Source organism: Gallus gallus, chromosome 7, assembly GCF_016699485.2.
Source record: "Gallus gallus isolate bGalGal1 chromosome 7, bGalGal1.mat.broiler.GRCg7b, whole genome shotgun sequence".
NCBI classification, from domain to species: domain Eukaryota; kingdom Metazoa; phylum Chordata; class Aves; order Galliformes; family Phasianidae; genus Gallus; species Gallus gallus.
The window spans coordinates 14,508,532-14,522,790 of NC_052538.1; the positions used below are offsets into that span (position 1 = coordinate 14,508,532).

The 14,259-nt window shown below is 38.3% G+C and overlaps 1 protein-coding gene across 14 annotated transcripts in view; it reads left to right on the plus strand.

Annotated features, from left to right (window-relative positions):
- Positions 1-14,259, plus strand: part of ZNF385B (zinc finger protein 385B) — a 152,049-nt gene that overhangs the window by 71,064 nt on the left and 66,726 nt on the right. The window contains exon 1 of one of the 14 annotated variants that reach the window (XM_015289561.4): positions 1,278-1,428. The exons of the other annotated variants lie outside the window; for them this stretch is intronic. The gene's annotated coding sequence lies outside the window, so the exon portion shown is untranslated. Of the gene's footprint in view, positions 1-1,277; positions 1,429-14,259 lie in introns of those variants that run through there. 14 annotated transcript variants of the gene reach the window in all.

Consider the following 14,259-nt stretch of genomic DNA (forward strand, 5'->3'; position numbering starts at 1 on the left):
GTCTGGAGGAATGTCATTGGTATTTTTTTTTTTCAGATGTCAAAATACTGACAAAATGCTCATTTGCTGTGAATTGAATGTTATAGAACAGCCACTGCTCTGTGTCCGACTGTCCTTTGGCTGTGACAAATTCAGTTTCATCAGCTTTCATTGGTTTTAGAAGAACATATTTTATTTCTTTCTTTAACAAAAAATACATCATCCATTTACCATCACTTTGGGTTGTCACCTTGTTTTAACATTCTAAAGACAAGCAAATGTCCTCTGGAAATATTTTTTAAGGGTTTATGATTGGTGTAGTATTTAGCTTAGTCCAGTTAAACTGTACAGATTTCAGCAAAATTAGTTGCACATTTGCAGGTGCTTCGGGCTGCAAATACAGCGTGGAAAACTCCTGTACTTGGAGACTCCTGTACTGTAAATAATCTGAATTTTGGCAAGGGTCGAGCAAGATGAATGTTGCCAGATGAGGGAATACTTCTAACCCTTGCTGGTAGCAGAGGTGCTCTGACCCAACTTCCTGAGAAGCAGGCACAGGGCTCAGAGCCATGAGGGCACGAAGCAGTGGTGGGAGCAGAAAAGGGCATCTGAACAGGGCTCGGAGCTTCTGGTGGGTGTCCGGATAGCAAGTGCAATCCATAAGTACGGAGGTACTCCACTATCAGTTTCCCTCCTACGTGTGGTTTAAATAGCTTTCTCTGTGTGATAAAACCAGTGTTACTACTAAGGAAGATGTTCAGCGTGGGCAGTGGTAGTGGGCAGCATGGACATAAAATTTGCGTCATAAGTTTGTATTTAGATAGGTGAATATCCCAGATGCGTGATCTGATTTCTACAAGCAGATATTTGGTTCTGTTCAGGACTTGAAAATTTGGCCTTTGGGGAAAAGATGTTTTTATGTGCCATTATGCTGAAGTGCTTCCAGCAAACTTTAAAATCATTGCATTCTGTAGTTGTAGAGAACATTGAGATCTTTTGGAGTGACTTATTCAAATATCCTTATAGCTGATGGTGTACTCTCTTTTGAATAAATTCTGGATTCATCCTAAGCTGTTTCTATCCAGTACTGCTTTAAAGAAACAGGAAAATATAATAATTTCATCACTTAAAGCAGCTTAAATCTTCAGGGGAAAAAGGGTTACTGCTTAAATTTCAGATGAAAGGAGCGTTTTGTGAATTCATCTGTGTCATGTATTCATACCTGAATTAAAATGAGCCATGATGTACTGCAGTTTCTCTGGAACGTTACATAAACTTCCCTGTTCTGAACCACGCACATGTTTGAAATGTGCAAACAGAACTGAAAGACGCTTTGCAGTAGTTTCTCCACAAGCAGGAAGTCTGATATTTATACTACAATCAATGCAGTAGTGGACACAAAGACAAGCAGTCCTCTCTCCTACAAAACTTGGTTTAACTGGCAAAAAGGTAGGATCCGTGAGAACAACAACTTTCTTTTTAGTTAAAGATGGTTACGGTTAGGGATGAGTTTGGATTGAATTCTGCAGAACCTTGTTTGCTGAGATTTGAAGTTGTGCAACTAAAACAAGGGGTTGTTTGGAAGTATATTTGGAACAGATTCCTCCTGTTTTAATTCCTGAGACTTTGCTCAGATCTTTCATTAGCATTTTTGTGAGACTCTGTAGATTAGTCAAGGAAAAATCTGGTCCTGGTATGGCTTTCCTTGGCATAGTTAGTTTCTTCCTATGTGATACACTTATAGCTCCCCATAATCCTTCGTTGTGATGTTTATTTCTGTTGGTGCTGGGTCCCTTTGGGGGCACATTCTGCCGTAACGCTGGCAGGTGGGCAAGAGGAAGCAGAAAAACAGCTGATCTCAGAGCAGCCAGGAGGAGACAAGGAGGGACAGGAGTCAGTATATTATTTCTATATTATACTCTGAGCTGCAGGACAAATAATATTATCTGACAAAATCAGCTGAAAATTTCCTCTTGAATTTGAAAGTTACTGAATTCAGGAGCTTGTATGAGGAAGCCAAACCTGTCTTGGTTCCTCTTTTTTTTTCCAACATCCTTATTGTGAAGACTGAAAATGTTGTTCTCTAAATTCTGGAGGTAGGAATGATTGCCATTGGCACTGTGCTATGCGTGAAGAATGAGTGAAAGAGAGAAGCTATGTAAGTCTGTTAAAGATGAAGTGGACAATCTGAGGAGATTTTTCCAAATCTTAATTGTCAGCAGAAATATGAAAAGTCCTCCCAAAAGTTTTTAGAATGCTTCACAGTGGACATTATTGGATAATCTTAACTTGGTGATGTCTGCCGGTTTTTCTTCATATATGCCCTCTGGTGTACTTATAATAGTTGTTCTCTGAAGAGAGTTAAAACTAATGGACTGACTATAGACTACTGAAAAATGTGATCTTATGATAGAAATTACCCTCTGACCCCCTAGTTACTCTAAATGTGTTGCTTACTGTAGTAATACAAGCCAGCAAGTGAAGTTCGGCTTATACTATGAAACCCAATTTAATTTTCTAGTCTTTACAATTGAAATCTCTTTTATTAGGTGGTTTCATTAATGGTTATTACAAATGAGAAATGAAGCTCAGACTTGCACTTTTCAAAGGGCATTGCTACTCAGAGAACTCTCTGGGCACAGATCCAACTCAGTGTCCGGTGTTCCCTGATAAAGTTCCTTCAGTTGAAGCAGCAGTAGCTGATGTAACAGTGACAAATGCAGTTATCTGTAGGATATGATGCATCTCACCAGCATTTATGACCTCCTTTTTGTTATTTTCAAAAACTACCAATTGGCCAATTCATGTCTTCATATCTGTGCAAAGCTCTGTTTGGTGTTGCTTTCATGTCTAGCATCACATTTGTATGGATGTGCTTGTGTGGTACTAGGAAAAAAGAGAAAGTATATTGGAATTTTCATGTTTAGTTAAATTATTTTCTAAGTAATTTTTTTTCCCCTCTCCTTGGTATGCTTTGTTCTAAAATGAAGGTGATGGCTAAAAAAAATCAGATTGTTCTTTCTAAATTTTATTGGGAACTTGAAGAAAGAGAGATTTCAGAATGGAGAAATAAGATTTCTTTTTGAACTCTTCTTCTTTGTGATTCCATAACAATACGTGTATTGTTAAAAGTCAAGGCACTTGCTCTACATAAAAGAATGCCTCAGTTCATCTCATTATCTTTTGCTCCTCACTACCTGTATTTCTTGTTCTTGCCCATGAAAGCATACGGTCATACATTCTCTGGTATTACACAAAACGACGATGTTTCCTTACCAACTTGGATAGTGTCTGACCTAAGCTTTATAGAGTATGTTAATTGAGAAAAGGCTAAGCAATGTACCAAAATAACATGCCCTGCTCCTCTCCACACCAAAAAAACCCCCAACAACTTCTACAGTAACACCCAGTTTCGTATGCATTGGATTTTATTCATTTTTGTAAATAATAAAAAATACAACAAAACCTTGTATATCACATGTAATTGCATATAAACATATAACATTGCGTATGAACAATTACATATAAACAAATATAACTATATATACATTTATTTATATAAACATATAAAGTAGTGTTATGAATATTTTAGGCTCTAGAGGTTTAAATTATGTACGCATTTTTCCTGACCACTTAGGGATAGTCATACAGTGTTTTTAGGCAAGTTGTTCTTGCTGACATGTATCAAAAGGCCTCTGTGACTTGGATCATCAAGAAGCATTCTGTTTTATGAATATTGCCCTCTAGCCTATTTGCTTCAATGACATTGGAAGAGACTGTAACTGCTGCAGCTTATTCAAGGGACTGGCAGTCTGGAAAAGCTCAGTGGGAGGTACTTATTTTCTCATTGAGTTAATATCTTTTTTTTATTGGTCTGTGAAATGTAATGAAGATATAGAGAGGTTTTTTTCTCGTTGTCAATATGTAGGAGATATTCTTGCAAAGCTCGGCTACCAGATGCAATATTACATGTTAGTAGATTCAAAGTAGACTACTACTGATATCAAATGTTGCTCATCAGTAATGCTTGTAGATCTGAATCTTACAAATTGTAGAGTCTTAGGATCATAGAATGAGTTGGAAGGGATCTTAAAGATCGACTAGTTACAACTCCCTCACATAGGGAGGGCTGCCAACCACCAGATCAGGGCCCATCCAACCTGGCCTCTGGAGATGGGGCACCCACAGCTTCTCTGGGCAACTGTGACTGTGCCTCATCACCTTCTGAGTGAAAAATTTCTTTCTAACCTAAATCTCCTCTCTTTTAGTTTAAAGCCATTACCCCCTGTCCTGTTACTATTATCCCTGACAGATTCCCTCTTGTAAACTCCCTTTGGGTACTGGAAAGTCACTGTAAGGCCTCCACAAAATAGACACAAATGTGTAGTGACCTAATATTAAGCCCTGAGCCTCTACATTTAACTTTTTCATGTTAAAAATAAGCAACAACAACAACAACAAAAACACTCTGTCAATACAATAATGGTATAGGTTTACTTTTCAAGGTATTTTTTCTACTCCGCTTTTCTTACTGACCAAATTCATTTTATACTTGTCATAGTAATCAGATTGGTTGCTTACATGGAATCCTATAGTAATATTTAACAGGTATTATAATTAAGTTCTAAACTATACATGGTAAATTTGTGGCCATTTTCAAACATATCATGAATATTGTATAGAAGACTATCAGTTTGTTGATATCAACAGCTGTTCTTTAGTGACTTGAGTTACCATATATTAATGTTTGTCATCATGTTGTGTTGGCACAGCTGAAACTTGGGTAGAGATGTCAGTAATAGGTCTAAAAATAGCTCTGAAAAGTTCTTTGAAAGGTGACTGCCAGCCTCCTGACATGACAGTTTGTAGCAAAGCAGCCATCCTGTCTGTGTGAGTTATGTCTTGATGCAGAGCCAAAGTGCTGCATGTATGAGTAAATCATAGAAAAACTGGGGCCGATGACAAAGATTACTTTGTCCCTTTTAATGGACGAATGTTAATTTAGCTATAAGACATTAACATAAGAACTATAAAGATTTAATCACGTACAAAAAGAAGGCTGTGAGTCCAAAAGAAATAAAACAAACAACAACAACCTCATAATAATTCATGAATTTGTTATGAAAGAAAATGTCCAGAGATAAAGTTTATATTGTCTCCCTTCCCATGTTCTTGCAAAACAAAGAAGCTTCATTTACTTTAATCCAAGAGCCAGACTATCTTTTCTCAAGTAGTTTTAGAATTCTAGAACTAAAGGAAAAATATGGGATAAAACAGTCAAGAGCAGAGTAGGGATACCACTGAAGGTGCAAAGAGAGACTTGGTTCCAGGCATGCTTAGAGCTATAGGGAACTAAGGACACTACAGACATAAAAGGAGACTAATTCAAAGTGTTCAAAGCTTTTAAAAAGATGGAAGAATAAGGCTAGAGATTCAATCTTATGGTTTTACTGAAGAAAAGTAATTTCTATGTCTGTGGGACTTTGATGTCACTGACACAGTAGCTGTTCAAACAGTAAAAGATACAGGAAATATTTGGAGATGAAGAGCGCAGTGTCCCTCTCTTTCTACCAGTGTCTTTATAGTTTAAACTATGTGACAGGCTACAGAGTTAAGCCACCGAGTTCTACAAGATGTTTATGCAATATAATTCATTACCATTAAACTGTTAGTTCCTAATTCTGGTTTTGCTGGAAATTCTGCCACTTGCTACAGTGGAATGAAGAGTTGATCTCTGAAGTTATGTATTGCATTTCTGACATGCTTTAGAACAGAAGGCTGATCAGCTTCCTCATGGTATATCAGGTGCCTGTACATGTTCTGATTGATCTGGTGTGGGACGTTGGCTTCAGCTGGAACGATCTTCTGAGTGGTGCATTCAGGTTTTTGCTGTTTGGTTTGTTTGTTTCACTGGAGGAAATCCTGTGACACTAGTGAAAAATCTCATGGACACGAACATTTGTGAGAATAGAAGTGGGCTCAGAAATCCACAAGATATGATTTTTGTCTGATTTAAATGAAAAATAGAAAAAAAAAAAGTAAAATTTATAAGGGAGGTCACCTTCTGTTTGTTTCTGTAGCTTGAGTGCAAAGGAGGCCACCAGGAGTGATGAGTGCTTTCTGATTAAGTACAACTCTAGCTGTAGAAAGAAATTGATCAGATTTGACTGAATGCAATCTATAGTAAATTATATACTTTAAATTTGGCAGTTTTAAAGACTACAAGGTCACTTCATGGCTCTATGCTCTTTAAGTTTTAAAATTACGGTTACTATCACATTAAAAATACATTTGATAGCTTAATACTAGACATAATGCTGAAACACAAATGAAACTGGTCTCAAAACACCTGAAAACAGTTTTCACTCACCATCTTCTGTGGAAGCACTAAGCTTGCCTTTCCTACCTTTCTCCTTTTGCTTTATTGGTCAGGTTGTCCTGCTGGTTTTCCCAAAATTCATCCTTAGGAATACCATTCATTTCTTTCTTCCATCTCATCACTCATAATTATGGCCCAGAGTAGCAAACTAAGGGAAGCTCTTTGCCTACATAACTTCTTCAAACATTTGTGCTGCAGTACACTACACTACATACACTAATTTTCTTCTAAATCAGTCCTAGAAATAGCAGTAGAAACAGTGCTCTGTTGTTGTGACTAGAGGTCACACTAACATAAATAAAATTCTGCATTTCAAAATTGTCTGAGATTTTAGACATTTTAGAATATTTAGGAAACTCGTAAATACCTCTTGAATGCTGCTTTCCCTGTGGTTGAGTTAGATGGTGGTTTCTGCCCCAGTTGCTGGGCTCATAAACATGGAACATGGTGCTCTGCCACTTGGTTATTCATGGTTTTTTTGTATACTATAACCTTGCAAATACTTTTAGTGGCATATTCTGTGCATATATGGTGCTTTGAATACTTCTTAGATTACATGAAAGTTCTTTAAGCCAAATGCTTGCTTGGAGCAGCTGTAAAGGGGTGTCAGCTTCCTCTTTTAGCTTTCTGCTGGTGGGACATTAATAACAGTATCATTTTTCTTTTTGAATTCCTGTTCAAGTTTGAACGTTGATACATGGTATGAGATAATGAAAGGTCTAGGATCCTATTACGACTTAATAATAGTGAAACGAGCAAGCAAACAAAAATAACAGGCTAGCAGGTTTGGTTTTTTTTCATATCCGAGAATCCAATTAAATTAAAAATGAAGACTTGCTTCTTTAGAATCACTACAGTGTAGTAATAGCCCTAATATTTCAAAGGCATGTTATGCAGTCTAAGTAGTTCTTTGAGTTAAAAGGAGCAAACAGATTTTGGGGGATGGGAGAGTTTGCTAATTACATTATTAAAAATAAAATAAAATAAAAACTATCCATAGCGCAAACAAAAAAAAACTTTCTAATACTTGGTCTACTTAGAAATTATTCATCCACATTTAACATGCTGAGTCTGTAAGCATAGGGATTTATTTTACCTCTTAGTTGGAGGGCTAGTTGTAAGATTTGGAAAATCCTTGTGTTACAGCTATTTGAGGAGTGCTTTGAGAGGTAGTTATGCAACTCTAACAAAAATGATCTTAGGACTGTCTTTGCTTTTTGAAATTAAACAAAGGAAAGACTTCTACATGAAAGAGAGGAATTCCTACTTTTAAATCCAAACATCAGGGATTGAAATCCTAAGCCTTAGAGCAATAGAAGTGTAAGAAATATTAAGAAGCATAAAAAAGTTGTTATAAAGTCAGTATTGTATATCCAATTGTGAGTCATCCAGTACTTTAAAATTATATAATACTGCCAATTACATATACAAATCCAGGGAGAATTTTAAGACCTTTCGTAAGAATTTTAAAAACCCTTTTGATACTGTCATACCCTAAGAAACCAGGAACATTAATCCACTGCTTGATGCTGACCTCTGAGAAAATACACAAAGTCCTAATAAATTGCGTCTGGAGTGCTTGTCACCACCATGAGAAATAAAAGAATGGGAAATGGACTTACTGCAAGGGCAGCAGAGTTTCTTAATGTGTGCTGTTGCAAGGCCATTGCATGGATGCTCTAACAGCTGTACCAAACTCTTCACAAGCCCGTGGCTCTGAGCAGCAGTGTGGCTCCTTGCTGCCAGATCCCACAAGGGAAAGGCTTCCCAGGTCCATGTACCCTCACACCATGGAGGAATTCATTTCATTGAATAAGACACAGCGAGGAAGTACTAACTCAGCAAGATATAGGTGAGATCTGTCCTTTTTGTCTTTACTGCTGGAAATTTCTCAATTATCTTTGTGTGTATTTGTCATTTTCTCAATCGTTCTTCATTTTCTGGACTTGTTTGAATCCTTTCTGATACTTTATACTTCTGAACTCCACCTGTGTTGTTATAAATGCTTTTCTTTCTCTGCACTTGAGTAGTCTGAGTACCCTTCTTCCACACCCCAGGTTAGCCCAGTTATTGGCTGCCTTTGTAAATATATTTAATAAAGGAATATAGGAGATGAAATCTTAGACAAACTCTTCTGCTTAAAGACAGCTGTCTATAATTTATCTCAGGACACTAACTTTCTGGGTTGTTTTTTTTTTTTCAAATTTATTTGTCATTCCTGATGTGAAAGCAAAACTCACACTTTGTCTGAGAAAGTTGTCTTTTTTTCTTTTCTCATTTTTGAATTTTACCTTGTTTCCTAGTGAGTGAACTTTTCCTTCCATTCAAGCTTGGATTACGGTGTACAAGGACCAGAAACTACATCATTTTGTTGGTGAATTTATCCTCTACGTCCATCACTAACCTAAGAAATGTGAAGCTGGGCTTGGCAACTTGTCAGGAGCAATGTACTGGACTCTTATTTTTCTGCCTGGAACCTTAAGCCATCATGTTGGCTTTGGCTCCTTAGGATCCAGCAGCTGCTGCAGCGCTGGGGGGTGATGCCCAAGTCCTGGGCCTCTGCAAACCCCTCTGGGTGCTCTCCCAGTTGGGATAACACATGCCGGGTTTGAGTTGGTGATGCCTCTAAACAAACTGTTATGAAGGTCATTTCTTTCTTGCCCAGTATCTGCCAAGATGACTTGTGCAACCTCTCTCTAGCTGGAACAGGACTTGCTTAGGCAAAACCAAGGTTGGAGCAATGAAACTCTTAAAAATGGGTCAGCAGCATGTGGAAGGTTTAGTCTCACCATCTTTTTGATGAAGTCACTTGTGTTTTCATTTTTCTTTGTTGTTGTGTTCATTTGCATTGTGTCCCTTAGATCTTAGGATTGCAGACAGGTGTCTGAGATGAAGTTAAACAACTGTAATAACAATTTATTTCCCGGTTGTCTCTCCTCTTCTCCCTCAAGTAATAGAAAAGTATTAGCTCTGAAGAACTAAAAAGTAATGTTACTTCAGAATTTTATTTCCACTTTAAACATCTTTGCTGTAGATCAGAGACTTTGTAAAACTAGGATCAATGTTTCTAATTTGGTGTGTCAATAGAAGGTTCTAACTCAGCTGGAAACTCCCAAGCTAGAGAAACAAGCCTCTGCTGTCAGAGCCTGCATGTTCTTTCATATATTAACATTAAATTCTCTGAGCTCCAAAGTCAACTCAAGGCTTCTTAGCGAAAGCAGATTTTGTCCGACGCAAATAAAGGATGATAATCCCCAGTTTGAAGTGTTCTTTCTGGTGTCAGCAGTATATGTCCTGGCACAGGAGAAGGGCTGGTGAAAGCTGCGGATTTGCAGGAGGCTCTGAAAGTTAGGGGAGCAAGGAGTGGGTGTCAGGGCTGTAGGGAACAAGACACAGAGGACAGAGATGGCACAATTACAGAAAAGTGTATGCAGGTGTCTTTTATTGAGGATATCTGGTGAAGAAAGAGAAAGAAATGTCTTTTTCCCAGTCTTTCTCCTCATTATCTCCTACCACCTACTCTCTTTCTAAAATACTTCCTTCTGACTGCTATCTTTGCACATCATGGGAAGGGGCAAGTCAGTCCTCAGACTTCATTAGGCAGAAGATCCAAGGAGCCAGTGCTGTTCCTGTTGCTGGGAAAGGATCAGGCTGCAGTCGCTGGGAGCAGGGTTTGTGTTCCTGCTGCCTTTGGGATGTCAGGAAAGGGGTCACGTTGCCAAGTACTGGCTGTCAGGCGGGTGGGAGGGAAAGTTCTTGTATAGGAAAATATTCATTCAGCTGTCCCTGACAGCTGCATGTGTTGGCTACTGATTGTCGCTGGTCTGCTGTACCAAACCAGCAATATTATTCTGCTTATAAGATCTATAAAACATTCTCTGACTAGCAACAGGATTTTAGGTCAAAGAGGCTTCAGGTGGTACTCATTTTGATCCCTTGTACTCAGTCTGCTCAGGAGCTGCAGGGAGTGGGAGGAATTGGATGTGTAGGACAGGAATCTGAAAGGAGCCAAGTATCCAATGGCTGGGCATGCACAGTTCCCATCAGTTGTGCAGTTATGTGCGTTTGGAGATTATGGGCAGAGAGCAGCAGGACTCAGCTGTTTGTCTGAGCTTCTAGACATGCTCTGTGTCGAAAGGGATGTGCTAGACAAAAAGCAGAACTGTGTGGCTAGGGGAATTAATTCGAAGAGGATCCTTGATTCGGGTTTTTTTTGTAGCTTGTGTTGTGTCTCTGTGGATGGAGCAGCAATTTACTTGAGTTTGTGACAAGATGAAATGTGGAACTTTCTTACTCCTTCCCATTTTGAGATTGAGACTTGCAGCACAGAGGAAACTGGAGAGAAAGTAAGGTAAGCTTCTCTGTACAGTGACTGTCTTACTCTTGAGGATACTGTGCAGGAGGCAAGTTCTCCTGTGCTGATGCCTTGTGCCACAGCAAGGATGTAATCTCCTCTACATTGGTTCATTGTCAGTAGGATTGGGGTGGATAGGACGAAACACAGCTCTCTTTTTTGTTTCTTTCTCTCTTTTTTTTTTTTTAAAGCAAGGCTTTTGTTCAAAAGTTACTGTTTATTATATAGCTTCCATCAAACCCTGAGACTCCATGTTGGCAAGTAGTATCTTATTCATAAAGAATAAGCATTTCTATTGCTATTCCATTGTTCTTTTGTCACCATGGCAACTTTAAAAGTAACAACAAAGCAATAGGTGATGTTGTCAGCCAAAAAATCTGTAATGCTCAAGTGATTGTTGATAGCAACAAAATGGATGCCAGTGTGGGGTCACATGCAGCAGCAGTAATAGATATGCCACCTATGGCAGAAGTATTGCATGTGACATTTTAAAGTGTACCACAAAGTAAGGTTGATGCAACTGGCAGATTTTATACACTATGCGTAAGGTATTGTTTCAAAGTTAAACAGGAAACTGGGGTTTACCTTTTGTAATGGCATGAGTTGCGTGCTCATTGTATACACAGTGTGTGCCACCTTGAGATGAAAGCTCAAGGTTTCTGCTCAGTTTGTTGCTGGAATAAAGAGTAAGGCTCCTAAAGAAGGCAGAAGTTAAAGGTTATTGTTCTCATCTGGCTTCAGTGCTGATCTGAAAAAGGAAGCATGTAGGAAAAAAAGGCCAATGCTTTTCTTACAAATAAAATAAAATGTGACAAAGAGAAATGATTATCAGTTTTTGATCTTAACCCCGCAATTTCAGAAGCTTGGGTATTTTACTGATACATAGAAGTGAAAATCATTCCTGGAGAAAAAACCATGAGAAAATCAGATTGCAACTAGTGCTGGAAACCAGCTGAGAGGGGAATGATTGTAAGAAAAGGTGCTTGATGTTAGAGCTGGGAGAACTGGAATTAATTTCTATGTAGTTGAGAGGTAATGAATGAGCAAATCTGTTCTTAAACAAATGTTGTGACAGACAAAAATAATGAAAAGGAAACTATATCCTTTTAAGTAGTTTGTGTCCAGTACTTGACAAGTCTCTTTGAAGTATTAGTGGTGGGTTGTACTGTGAAAATTCTGCCCTTTAACATATATGAATGCTGTCAATATAGCACATACCAAAATACCTTCTGGATCTGAATTCTGCTTTCTCCAGGTTAGTGTATCATGTTAGCGCTCTGCATTTTGTGAAGGTGTCACCTCAGTTCTTGAATGTAGGGTTTCCTGATTGTTTGAACTGTTATCAAAGTAGGCTTTTCTGCTCTACGGGAAAGGTGGAAGGTGGAGACTGCAACTGGGTGTTTCTTGGAGCCTGACATGATGGCATCAACAAATCCTCTCTGCACATGGATAAACAGAACAGCTTCAGTCAGTGGCACTGTGAAATACCATCTGTTTTAGACGGCAGAGAACTGGGCAGGTATCGATGTAGTCCTCAATTGCGCATGATGCCTGTTACATCTTTCCCCTTCCTAGTGTAGGCAACATTAATATATTTTAAAATTCATTTTATTTAAGTAATTTTGCTTGTTTGCAGTAAGAAACACATCCAGCTCTCACCCTATCCTTGCCTCATGAGGGAAAATGTTTCTTGCTTGTTTTCTTTCCTGTTGGTGTGGGGGTTTTTGTTGTTGTTATTGCTGTTTTGTGGTGTGTTGAGATGGAATGTTCATAAAAGAAAAATTTCAGGGCTGTCAGTGTCTCATCTTCTGCTCAACAAGCAGCTCAGTTTCCTTATTTGTTTTCATTTGTCTCAGTTGAAAAAGCTTTCTGAGCAGCTTTTTATTTTGAAAGTCTGTGAGTAAACCAAAAGCATGTATGTAACTCAAATGAAATAACAGGTATTTTAAAGTTACCAGTCATGTTAGACTTTCTTAAAACTCTTATTAAAGTGTAACGCTAAGCCACATAGTCCATGACTGTCAGCTGAAGGGCATTGCAAGGAAATTCAGAAGTGGTAAGATTTGTCATTTTTGTTTTAGCCTTTGGGGGTTGGACATCGGGGTAAAGAGCTGCCACCCACTCATTCCTCTGGCAGGTGTGTTCAGCTGTCTGAGAGCAGTAAGAGAGAGGAGACAGAGTGGGGGGAATCCAAATGAGACTGAAATGAATGGAGGCAAACCTGCTCTGCTGCTTTTGATGAGATTAATTGAGATGAGCTGATGGAAGTATGAGACTGTTTTTGCCAGGACGCTTAATAAAGTTAATTTTATTTTTATGAGAGATGGGAAAACAGCTGCACTTGAGATTGGCAGTCTCCATTTGTAGAGAGAGAATAACCGAAGTAGTAGCAGCTTCTCTGTACCTGTTTCGTTTCTTGAACAAGACAACCAGATATGTAATAGTGCCAAGAATGCCTGCACATCTGTCGTGTGTGTGCCTGGAGCAACTGAGGGCCACTGGCTGGCTGCAGGCTGGCCCCAAGCCGAGCAGCACCTGCTTTAAATCACTATCACTTCAGGCTCAGTGCTGTGCCTGGTCTCACAGTGACATTTTACATCCCACTGCAGTCCTATCCTCTTTGTTTGAATCTTCAAGGGAGCATTTCCCTTCTGACATGTTCTGTGTTAAATCTGAATCCCTAACAAATTTGCTCAGCCTATAAACAAAGCTGTTCTTTTCCCTAAATCCAGTTGTTTTCTGAAACCGAAGGTAGCAAATGATTTCCTGTGATGTATCACCAATGGACTTTTTTTTTTTTTTTGCAAGTCAAATATTTGTTTATACTTTTTTAGTGTGAGCAAAACTTTAAGAAGAGGGTTTCCAGACTTTCAGTGAAAGACCATGTCTGTATTGCTTTCACCAGTGTCAGAGCAGATCTCTCAATATCTAGTTGCTATTGAAGGGTGAACTTTGAAATGCCAAAACAGTATTTGTAATTCTATTGATTAATCTGTATAGTTAATAAATATAATCAATCTTATTATTTTCCTGTGTTTACTATCTTGTAATTGAAGTTTCAGGCTGTAAGTGAGATCTTGATACTTGTCCCAGTATAACATTTGCAGAGTAAATAGCAAGAATATGTAATCTTGCTGACCCTTCTTTCGAAGTAGAGACAGATTATGGAATTTTGTTGTTTATAATGGATACCTCTTTACAGTTCACTATGATCTGTTTCAAATATCTGATTTATTTTATTTTTTTACTTTTTGTTCTTTTATTTTTGAGCTACACGCACTACTTTGCACATGCAAAGAAAATGCACTAAATCCTATAGAGCCTCTAGAAGACTCTTTTCTCCTGCCAGCTTTTGACTTAACTTCACTTATTTTCCCTGTGTTCTGAGTGCTTCTTGTAGTGGTGCACAACTTGACTGATGCCATATATTTAAAGTAGAATCCTTACAGATTATCAGAAGGTTTCATTTTATGTATTTAGATTGGATGAACTCTTGAGGTTATGTCTAGTTCTATTTGGTGATGATGGGGTTTTAATCAAAATGCTT